Here is a 13127-nt window from a genome sequence, read left to right as displayed (position 1 = left end):
TTTGTATAATTAACTTCAAACGATAAGCGAAAAAGCGTTGCCTTTGATGTGTCAATAATATAAAGTGAGGAGGCGTGTAAACGTTAAATGCCATTGTCTTGTTTTTACAGTTTGTTTACGTAATAATTATAATTGCAGGTTTTTGTATGTACCTTTAAAGTGGTAAGGTCTTAAAAACTTTTATATTTTAACTTAATAAAATGCCAACTTATCTTAAGGGGCCGGTTATAGCTATAAGTAAAATCCATCAGTAAAAATTTGATTTATAGGTTTTGAACATGTTACAGATTTATTTCTAGGAAAAGATTGATGAAATAAGATGAATCCTGTATTCAAGTATTTTTTCGTAAAAGATTTAAAGATCCATTTTATTTTTTTTAAATGATGAAATTTCATTTTACTGAACAGCTGACTGCCTAAAGCCAAAAAACAAACCATTTCGTTTAGCTGTGGGTGTTCCAATTTATAGCTTCCCATAGTTAACTTCCCAAGTTATTGTAATGGGTCCGATTTGTCAAATTGAAAATTTTGACATTTCTCGACGTTTCAAGGTCCCTAGAGTGGAAATAAGAGATTTTTATAAAGATGTCTCTGCGTGCGTGTTTCGTTGTCCATAGCTCAAGAACCAGAAGAAATATCGACTCCAAATAAATGTTGTTATACAGATAATAAGGCAGAAAGATGCAGAACGGGCTCTTAGGAAAATTGCGTGGGTGTTTTTTTTACCATAGCAGTTTGAAAAAAGGTGAAAACTTTGGTTAACCCTAAATATCTTACAAACCAGAAACGCTAGAGACTTGAATTAAATTTTATATAATATATTGTAACGTGATAACAAAGAAGTATATTATTGGAAAAAATCCAATTAACGGTTTTTTATAAATCAAAAAAAAACTGAAAAAAAATTTGTCACCTCCAAAATTTTACGACTAAAATATGATTTCATCTCCAAAACAATTTTGTGCAGATGTTTTTGACATCTGATAAAATTTTGAGAAAAATCGAATTGACAGTTTTTTTTTATAAAAAATAAAAATCTAAAAAAAACATTACTCAAAGTTGGTAAAAATTGATTTTCGATTGAAATATCTTCTCAAAAACTTGAAATTTAGGTTTTAAAATTTTTCTATCTTATATGAAATATTGTTTTCAACATTCTGAAAAATGTTGAAAAAAATCGAATTGACAGTTTTTTTACAAAAAATAAAAACCTAAAAAAAAATGTATAAAAGTTGATTTTCGACTCAAATATCTTCTCAAAACTTTGAGATATTGGCTTTAATTAACTTTCATCTTTCAGAAAATTTTGAAAAAATCGAATTGACAGTTTTTTACAAAAAATTAAAAACCGAAAAAAATTAACAAAAGTTGGTAAAAAATGATTTTCGATTTAAATATCTTTTCAAAAATTTGAAATTATAGCTTCTAACTAATTTTTACTTATAAGAAATATTTTTTTCAGCATTAGGACAAATTTTGAGAAAAATCGAATTGACAGTTTTTACAAATAATAAAAACCTACAAAAAAATGTATAAAAGTTGGTAAAAATTGATTTTCGAATCAAATATCTTTTTAAAAATTGTATATATTGGCTTTAAACTACTTTTATCTTTCAAAAAATATTGTTGTTAACATTCAGTAAAATTTTGAAAAAAAACGAATCGACAGTTTTTGTACAAAAAATTGAAAACCTAAACAAAAATTAATAAAAGTTGGTAAAAATTGATTTTCGACTCAAATATATTTTCAAAAATTTGAGATAATAGCTTCTTATTAATTTTTACTTATAAGAAATATTGTTTTCAACATTCGGTACAATTTTGAAAATTGAAAATTGTCGAATTGACAGTTTTTTTACAAAAAATAAAACTCTAAGAAAAAACAAAACTAAAACTTGGTAAAAATTTACTTTCGACTCAAATAGCTTTTCAAAAATTAAAAATATTGGCTTCAAACTTATTTTATTTCACAGAAAATATTGTTTTCGATATTCAGTAATTTTTATATAAAAATCCAACAGTCCGTTTTTCATAAAAAATAAAATCTACAAAAAATAGTACGCAAATTTGGTAAAAATTGATACGAGTACATATAGACAAACTTTTAAGCAAGACAAATCGACAGACGGGATGGGAAGTTATCAGAGTGTGTCGCATCCCAGCCTCTTTTTCTCTGTTCCGATCACATCATTAAAAATTTTACTGATAAAAGCAACAGTAACTAAATTGTCTAAGGCGCGAAGCTTTAAAGTACCATTTAATTTAATGACATAAATTTACTGATTGCTATTAACGCTCATCAGTAAAACATTTCAGATTCCTCCTGTTTCAAATTACTGATAGCTTTAACTGACCCCCTAGAGATTTCAGGGCTTTGATGCTCGCAATACTACATTGGCAGATGCAACGGTGGAAACACTACTTTTCCCCACTTTCCACTAAAGGGAACTCACGGTAGTTGCATAGAGATACACCGAAAATGAAGAGATTTTCTTAAATGCAGATTATAGGAAGTGCCATAATGCTGATATGAAGACGAAAATAGGTTTGTTCAACCAGAAAAATGCCAGGTACAGTGGTGTATTTCAGTTCATGAACACTGTCAGAGCCGAAGTTGGGCTCGAGGGTATACTGATGAGCGTTCCTAGAAGCACGAGTATTACGGTTGAACTGTTTAAGGGGAGGAATGCAACTGACTATTTCACTAGAGCATAAGCCGTTAAAATAACGGTAAAAAAGGGTCAGACAAGAGTCCTTGCGACGATGTTCAAGCGATGTAAATGAACTTATGATGATATTATCATCTATAAATTCTACGTTCAATATTATCCAAGAGGCTTAAGTAAGTTGCAGAAGCACCAGCCCAGAGATGGGAGTTATACTCAAGCTTTGGACGTATGTAGGTCTTGTAGATAACTGCCACATCAGAAGGGGTGAAATACTTCTTGCATCGCCTAAGGAAAACCAAACACCTGGCGGCATTTTTGCGACATCGCGTATGTCATAATTCCACAAGAGGTGGTACACATACCGAGAATATCGAGGTGTTCAGTCTCATTGATGCAAGTGGCATCCATGGATAATGGACAGCATTGGGTTTTCGAAGCATTAAATTCCACGCGATTTTTTAATTCCCATTGAACAATGCTGTTTAGGTCGGACTTTAATGAGGTTGTCATATTTTAACGTTGCAGTTCCACATCCGAAGAAGAGGGATGTGAGTCTGAAAACGAATATGAAAAGCTAAGAGTACTATCGTCAGCGAAATAATGCATTGGATTAAAAGTTGCAGATAAGAGATCATTAATAAAAATGAGAAAGAGTGTTGGAGATAAAACAGAGCCCTGGGGCACACCAGCATTTATTTTATGGTTTTCAGACTTGAATCCATTCAATACTACTTGTATTTAACGATCCGAAAGGTAATTACTAATCCAATGAAGCGGGGATTCATGTAAGCCAAAAGCACGCATTTTCGATAAGAGAGCCTGATGCCAAACCCTATCAAATGCTTTTGAAATATTGAGTGCAATAACCTTAATTTCTCCAAAACGATGTAAAGATTTGCTCCACTGTTCGGTGAGATGAACCATGAGATCATCAAAGCCTTATTGCCGGTCATTAGGAAGCTTTCGATCTTCAAGATATTTCTTGAGCTGATAATTAATCAGCGTTTCCATGACCTTGGAAAGAAGGGACATAATTACAATCGGTCGGTGGTTAGAGGGTGAGGAAGATTCGCTCGGAACGAGATCTGAGGAGTAGGATAGATGAAAAAGCTTACGCAGTGGTTTTGCTAGCGTTGAAGAACACCTCTTCAGAACAATGGCGGTGATACCATCCGGACCAGCGGATTTATGTGTGTTTAGATCTCTAAGGACCCTTGCCACAGTACGAGTGCGAAAAAAGATTAGTTCAATAGAATCCCTAACTCACTCAAGTACAGGCGGAGTCATAACAATCACTGGCAGCGTAGAATTGGCGGCGAACTGCCTAGCAAGGAGATCAGCTTTCTCTAAAGAGCTAACAAAAGGAGTGTCATTGACAACGAGCGTAGGAACCGAAGAAGAGGAAGAATTCCTCATGTTTTTTACAAATGACCAAACATTTTGACTGCCTTTGGAACATTGCAGTATTTTTTGCCGTAACTTTTATAGCAACGGAAACTTACCTCTTTGGCCCTAATAACCTCTTTACAACTCGCATCAAACCAAGCGTTTTCCTTGGGTCTGATTCTTTTAACCCTGTTCGGTATAAAAGTTCTCATTTCCAGGATAATTAAACTTGTGATCATATCAGCGCTGGCGTCAACGTCACAATCGAGGAAGCATAGTGACCATTTAAATATCCTGAAGTAGATATTGAGACCGTCCCAGTCGGCTTTCTCGTATTGCCAAACGGTTCTCTTAGGAGCTCTTTATTTAACTGAACAGTTTTGGCACGAGAAATTTGCTAATATAACACAATGGTAAGATGTGCCTATAGAGGAATACTAACAATGTACTGATCAGGGTCAGAGGTAAGAAACAAGTCAAGAGTATTTACTGCTCGACCTTTAACGTCCGATATTCGGGTGGTAGTTTAAATCAAAAACACAAAACGCAGAAAAGTGGAAGTACTGATTAACAATCGAATAATGACATCAGCTGGTTTTGACAGTTTGTACTTACCTGCACAATCTCAAAAGGTAGTGAAGAATATTTAGAACTAGAGTACACTAGGTCATATCTTTGGTAGGTCAGTGAACTTTTCTGCAGCTATTTGAACACATCTAATGTTTATCGTCTTGGAATAAGTTGTTTGTTTTACAAACATCTTATCCCTCTCTATTCTTTCTTTTAACTATACATTTAGACAAATGTTAATCCGCCATTAAGCTCATTTTAAGAGAGAAATATCTGAAGTGGACAAAATAGTCAAGTGTCGGAGATCCGAAAAAATTGTGTTAACTATTCCTCTTCTATAGACTCTAAAGTTATAAAAAGATAGTTTCTCCGAACGAAAGTTAAAAAAAGTTAGCCATATTTAATTTAAGTAAAATAAATCATAGTTTTGAAGGTATGTATTCCTTTTCTTACCATTTCTCAAAATGACAGTTTCACCAAAGTTTGTAGTGGCTGTTTACCTATCAAAACTTAAAATTAAAGAAACGAGACGAAAAGTCCAAGAACTTAAATAAATGAAATAAATAACGTGGAGCAAAAGCACTTTGAGAATCTGACTTTAGTTATTTAAAACTATCAACTCTTCCTGTGTACGAGTATTGTCATAGATGGAGAGGACCTACAGTTTATATGCCGAATCCGAATGACTAGTTTTTGAGAAGAGGTGGTTCCCATGAAAAATGATTAGATTGCATAGGCAGGGATTGAACCCAAGACCTAAAGTTATGATAGTCCTACGCAGTAACCATCAAATCAAATCAAATGGGTTGGCGCAACAGTCCGTTGTGAACCAGGGCCTAGTGACTTACAACTCTCAACCATTCCTGTGTGCGAGTACTGTTGTCAGGAATGGAAGGGACCTACAATTTTAGGCCGAATCCGAACGGCTAGTTTGAGAAAGCACTTTTTCATGACAAGAATTACTCTTGAAGGATTTGTCAATTCCTCGCAAGAGGCAGTACCCGCGAAAATATTTTTTTTTTTTAAATTAAGGTGGCACAGGCAGGGATTGAACCCAAGACCCCTTGCATGACAGTCCAACGCACTAACCATCATGCCACGTTAGTGGCAGTCAACTTCATTCTTTGAACTTAAATTTTGACCAAGCCAACTAGTTAGTTTTCTAAGTGTCATGAATTTCAAATTCAGAACTTTGCTTGACAAATTTTTATTTTAAGTTCATAGTACAAGAACTGCCAAACACATTATTGTCTAAAAAACACTCCTCAGACAACCTAAAGAAATATAACTTATTTCTTTTTTAAATTGAAAAGGAACCTCTTACAGAAAACATTAAATGGAATTGTGCAAAAAATTAATAAATTATAGAGTAGTAAAGCTCAGCTCTCACTTAAATGAAAAAACATGACAGTTGTCATTTTGAAATAAGTTAACTTGACTTGATAGTTAGGGAGATTTTTCTTGACTTACTTTCCACACAACTTTCCAATAAAGTTGCCTTAATTGGAAGGCATTGTTTTGACAGCTGGACAATCAGATACTAGAAACTTGTCTTACTTTCAAGTCCCTTATGTCGCCTGAACCTGCCCAATGCCTTCGCCAATATGAACATGTTAGTGTTCCTTTCCTAATAATGACATTTTCTTATAATCTGCATTCGTGAAGACACCCTCTGGTGATCTCGTCTTTGTTTTAAAGAAATCAAACTTAGATGCACATAAATCCAGTAGGATTTTCAGTCAGGTAAATTGTTTTTTCACCTGAAAATGTTTCACGTTTGTTGTGGAATTTATCGAATTCCCTATAAAAGATGATTAAGACGATTTATACTCATAAATAATTCGTAATATTTTTTATAGCAACAGAAAGATAAGGATATTCGAAAACAAACAACATTTCTTAGAACTCAAGTATTCACCTTAAAAAAACTTCTTTCCTACAAAATGATTTATTATTTTGAGATAAAAAACTTCTTTATCTACTTAAAAGTATGACGAAGTAGGTTTATTAATAATCTTCGTAAATATTTTTGTTTAATAGAAAGAAATTAAAAGTGAGCTCGTTTAGTTAAACAATACAAATATCGTGTGCCATTAAGTTAATATTAGCACCAGTTATCGTAATCGTCAAGTCTGCTTTGATTATTGATCGGAAACCGTTTAACCCATTTATTCTGAGATTGATTAGATATATTACTTCTGAACACAATTTATCTGTAATCAGGGTTGCCAGGAACTTCAAGAATTGTATTTAGTTCCAGTTGTAAACTTTTGATGCAATATTTAAACCAAGGTTGAGACATTTTAACTTACTGACTTTGATGACTTTAGTTGGATTAATCCATGATTCAAGGTTATATGTGCTTATTCATCTACTTAACCTGTCTTATAGTCTCCTTTATACGAAACACTAATTGCTTCAGATATTGCTATTAACATTGAACTTTAAATTATTGAAATCCAATCCCCACTTGTGAAACTATCAAAATCAATATGACAATAAAGGGAACTGACATTTAGTTTTAGTTTTAGTTTTAGTTTTATTTCATCAATCAGATTACAATCTTTATAGACTAGATACTAAATAATACAATTGTTGGGGGCTGTATGCTTATATAAATAAATAAATTAAATAAATATTACTATAAGTTATACATTATTATTCGTAATTTTACAATTAATAAATATAAGTTTTAAAGTCCGTTCTTAAATTACCTGTTTGGATTCGGCTTTAAACTGTAGGTTTAGCCCCCCCCCATTCCTGGCAATATTTCTCGCATACAGGAATGGTTGAAAGTTTTAAGTCACTAGGCCTTAGTTCTTAACGGACTGTTGCGCCACCTAATTTTTATTGAAATTGTTACATTGGTATCGATAAAACCACATTTCTAAAACGGTTCTTATTTCGAAAATTAACCACTGCTAAGCTATAATGTACGAGTTGAGGACATATTTTATAAAATAACTAATTAAAAAAGTAAGGTTATTTCTTATACTATTTCAGAGAGTCTTTTAGATCCCTCTACAAAGACATTTTAAGATTTAGGTCTACCACAAACGAACCTTGTCCAGTTTAATCCTTACTTACTTACTTAAGGTGGCGCTACAGTCCTGTGTGAACTAGGGCCTTACCCAACAAACTTCTCCATCTAGCTCGGTCCCTAACTAGATGTCTCCAGTTTTGCGATCTAAGTTGGGTGAGGTCACTTTCCACTTGTGCGCGCCACCTGATCCGCGGTCTTCCTCTACTGCGCTGTCCTGTGGGTGAGGATACGAAGATTTTCCGGGCCGGAGCATTGGTTTCCATGCGCTCTACGTGACCCAACCATCTTAGTCGTTGGTTTACCCTTCTGGCTAAGTCTACGTCGCTGTACAGACCGTACAGCACGTCGTTCCATTTTCTCCTCCACTCTCCTTCGATGTATACGGGACTGTAGATCACACGAAGAACTTTTCTCTCGAAGCGACCCAAAGTGCTTTCATCCGCTTTTGTCATAGTCCATGCTTCTGCACCGTATAGCAGGACAGGGATGATAAGGATCTTATATAGCAACACTTTGGTCCCTCGAGAGAAGACTTTACCACTCAATTGCTTTCTTAGTCCAAAGAAACAGCGGTTAGCAAGAGTTATTCTGCGTTTTATCTCTGCCCTGCTGGTGTTATTTTCTGCGTTTACAGCGGAGCCTAGGCAGACGAGGTCCTTGACTACCTCAAAGTTACGTCTGTCGATGGTAAGGTTTTGACCAAAACGTCGGGGTTGTATGTCCTCCTTGACGACAGCATGTACTTTGTTTTGCCCTCATTAACCGTTAAACCCATTTTTGCCGCCTCAATTCTCACAAAAGCCCCATTGACATCACGCTGAGTTCTTCCGATTATGTCAATGTCATCAGCATATGCCAGTAATTGGACAGACTTTTGAAAGATAGTGCCTCTAGTGTTAACGTGTGAGCTCTGCACTATTCTTTCAAACACGATGTTAAGAAAATCACATGACAGCGCATCACCTTGTCTAAAACCTTTTTGACATCGAAAGGTTCTGTTAAGTTGTTTCCAACCTTTATGGAGCAGCGTGAATTCTCCATGGTCATCCTGCTCAAACAGACGAGTTTGGCAGGGATGCCAAAACTAGACATGGCTCTATACAGCTCGTCCCTGTAGATGCTGTCATATGCGGCCTTGAAATCGATGAAAAGATGGTGGGTGTCGATTTGGTGTTCTTGGGTTTTTCCAGGATCTGCCGTAATGTGAATATTTGATCGACTGTGGACTTTCCTGGTCTAAAACCACACTGATAAGGACCTATCAGGTTGTTGAGGATGGGCTTTAGACGTACACATATTACGGCAGAGAAGATTTTATAGGCGATGTTAAGTAGACTGATTCCTCTCGAGTTGGTGCAGTTTAGAGGGTCTCCTTTTTTAAGGGTCGGGCAAACAATATTGAGGTTCCGTTCATCGGACATGCTTTTTCCAACCATATCTTACAGATAAGTTGGTGCATGCTCCTAACCAACTTATCTCCAGCTGCTTTAAAGAGCTCGGCATTCAAGCCATCCGCTCCAGCGGCTTTATTAGACTTCAGCTTAGGTGTGGCAATCTTTACTTCGTCTAAGTCGGGAGGACGGGATTGTTGGCTTTTGTCATCTATGTTGAATGGATCATCCTGCCTGACAGCGGAATTCAGTTCTTCGGCGCCGTTATACAGTCTGCAGAAGTGGTCCTTCCATATCCTCAGCATTGACTGCGGTTCCACTATGATGTTTCCACTTTCGTCTTTGCAGCCTTCGGGTCTAGGTTTATGTATCAGTTTAATCCAGCATTTTGAAATACTGGGAGTCGATTTCGCAGTCATAAAACAAACCTCTCATCACTTTAGTCATATAGAAATATTTTAAATGCGACATTCACAAATCTTAGTTAAGTAAAATATTATTAAAACATGAAGAAACTGTCAAATAAATAAAATATAGATTGGTTAATATTCAAAACAGACATTACTATCGTATATAAATATCTATGTGTGTATTGAATATTTTTCAATAACAAATTAGATGTTTATTGTTGTTAACATTGTGCACTTACATTATTTAGCAATAATTTAATTTTCTTGCCAACCTGTAATGCATATAAATTATAACTTACTGTCACACCTAAGATAATCTGTCAAATTATTTATCGACTTTGACAAACCTAAAAAAAAATACATATTATGAAAACAAGCAAGACGACCACACCGCAATGTCGCGCCACAAGTGTCAAAGTGCCTAGGGATGTCGGCGACGACATGTCATATAATTCCACCCGTCATCCTCCCTTAAGCGCCAGTAAGCCCACACTGCCACACTGCACGCACCATACCCATCAAAAAGATCAATTCCCAGTCAAAGTAATCGATTGATTTGATGGATGGGCTGGCGAGCTGACGCGACTTTCATTTCATTAAGATCCCATTGCCATGCTTTTGGCGTGGCTTTAGCAACTGGCAACTGGCAGCCAACATCTTCCAAATCGATTAAATCTGACACAACACCCCTCGTACCCAGCCAGTCAGCCAGACAAAAATATAAATATAGCCAACCTCAAGAGTCAAGAGAAACTCTATGGCGCTCACAGTCAAAGGTTCAATAACAAGCAATTAATCGAGTCACAAAAAGGCAATTACTTAATTTAATTCTAATGACAGCTACATGAGCATGAAGCGCGACGCATGCCGCGTCCCCTGATACATGACTCCATTATACGAGTGCGAGACGATGGATGTGAATTGTGTGAACCCTTGTGGCACAACAATCTCAGCCGGCATCAATTCCATCGTAGCTCGTAGTCGTACTCGTAACGTAGAGCATTGTATTATGGAACTTTGCCGCCATGCCGCGCCACCACCGCCGCTGCCATAGTTGCCGCCGACCGACTGCTGGCTGATCGCTGATGCCGCTATATCTTTAGTGGGCATTATCGTGGTACACTCCCCTCTTCTTATCCTCCTACAACCTACACAAAATGGGATTATGAGATTATAATGTAAGGTTTATTAGATACCGCCACCGCCATGACGTCGCGTCATCGTCGTCATCATAGCATCAGATCAAAATGCGAATGCAATTACTCGCCTATAGAATATAGACATAAAGCTAGCATCTGGATATCAAGCGTTTGGTTTAATCAAGAGATCACGTCCAAACTACAAAGTTAGTTAAAGAAACAAGCCTAACCCATACGACTAAACAATCTTCTCGTACGATAAAAATTTCAATAGTCATTACGTGCGTATGATCGATAATTTCTATTGGATCATGTCTGTTTGCGATCGCTAATCCAACAGCTGATCATAATGTGATGGAACAGGCAATCATGACATTTCGATGATCACGCTGATCGCATTTCAATTCGAATCAATTTTGACATTTTTAATTGGTGCGCGTCATAGTCACAGTACGCAGATTTGTATATTGTGGGAAAATGAACGCGTTTGTATTTATATCAAGATCCGCTTACTTCAATGTGCCAATCGCAAAAAAGCAATTGTAGTGTAGACAGGCATTAATATCTCATATAGTGGAGAACAACTGTCAGTGTCAGTCTCTTGTTTTCTTGTTCTTGGTTACACTCGTAATATGCCAATTTATGATGTCAATTTTATTTTTAAAAGAATTTGTAACAAAACTCAAATTAATTGCTGTATTTTGAAATGCGCATAGTAATAAAGTCGCCCTAGGCATGTTTTGCGATACAATTTATGTTATAGAAATTCATAGTGACAGGTCGTTGTAAACAAACACTAAAGCTAACCTTATAATTATAAAATGGAATATAATTTGTTGTTAATTAATTAATTACTATGAAAGATTATAGCGATTTGTTTAATATCTCCATACATCATGCCGCGAAATTCCGAGCAACCTATGAAAAAGATGAAGTAATGTGAATTTGTAAAAATAAAAAAAGTCCCTCCTTACCACACATGTTAACCTTAATTAGATTGATTAAGATCTATTATTCGTATTGCATATATCTATTTAATTGATTGTAAAAACTTATTTTTCATTTTCTTAATCGTAAGTAAAAACTGAATAGACATTAGATAATCATATAGAAAAATCTTATTGCTTTCTCGTGTTTAGTTTGAAGTATGAACACTTCCCGTAGTTTATAGAGTCTGTCAAATTTTTGCAAATATCGTTTGCGAATTTTAACTGGGATGAGAAAATAGTTTAAACAAAAGGCAGTAAAAGATTCGGATGATAAATTTAATGAGAAAAAAGTTAATGTTGGAAGATTTAAGCAAACTTTAAAATTAGATGAAAATGAAGCAGTCAATAATAAAAATTAATGATGTTCATCGTCTCTCTTGTGTTTAAATATTTTCAGTAATATTTTTTTTTTATTTATTTTAAACCCAGATTGACGACAAAGTAAGAGAATTAAAGAAATTCACCACGCTCGAAAATCGGAAGGGATTGTGTCTGCTCTTTCTCTTAAAAGCTTTTAGAAAAATGAAAAGAATTTCAACAAGTATTCAGTAACCATTTTCGGTGTAAAAGCAGTGAGTTCTAACAGTCCAGTTTTTTCAAATACTGTACACCTTTATTTATGTTCAATAACACTAAACTGGCTCAATTAGGGCTAAATGAACATCATTGGTAGATCTGCAAATGTCGCCAAATCAGATAATATGCTAACGAAGTCTAAAAATAAAGTCTTACTTTTAAGTTTTAGAAAATTTGAACATTGTCTGAGAATTTATTTTAATTATGCTCGCGTTACATGACAATCGTGGAATATTGCAAATAACTGTCAATTTAAAAGTTTTACAAGGATTTGGATAACCCTAGAATTTTCGAAAAAAAAGATTTTTTTTTAGCTCAAGTCGCTCCCTGGTACCTTCATAATGTTGTTAAAAAAGATTATAGCTGGGTAAAACCCTAGGCGTGATGTTTAGTGCCTACTACTAGCATGCTAGAGGTCCTGGGTTCTAAATTTTTTGGATTGCAAAGTTATGGTTCCACTTGTGGTGTTGCATCGACTTTCATTATTGTTGCCGATGAAGCGTTTCCTTCCGCTGAAGGGGCTTCTGTTGGGGGCGTGTTTATCGTATCTTCATCTTTTTTATATATGCGGATCATGATTTCATCAAAACCATACCTAATCACGCCTTTGGTCGCGGCCAGTGGAGCCAGTGATTCCCTATTGATCAGCACGAGAGACGATCTATAGTGACCCACTGTCTCCTTCTAAACATTTGGTACTTTCCAGTCGTGCGTAGGCAGGCCCGGATTACTTGTTTTGATAAGTTTCATGATCATGTCTGGACAGTTGTGAAGAGCCGGGACCATTATACGTGCTCTTGGCCGGCAAGAAATATTCTCAATTGCAACAACCTCGAGCTTGGCACCCGGCCAGACTTCTGGCAAGCCATTGACAGCAGCCCTGTATAGATCGAAAGATCTCTGATCACCACAGGCGATGAGTTTGATACGATTTTGGTACCATCCTGCATCGGC

The sequence above is a fragment of the Eupeodes corollae genome, chromosome 2 (genome assembly GCF_945859685.1).
Source record: "Eupeodes corollae chromosome 2, idEupCoro1.1, whole genome shotgun sequence".
In the NCBI taxonomy this organism is placed as follows: Eukaryota; Metazoa; Arthropoda; class Insecta; order Diptera; family Syrphidae; genus Eupeodes; species Eupeodes corollae.
Note: the sequence above shows the minus strand (reverse complement) of the source record.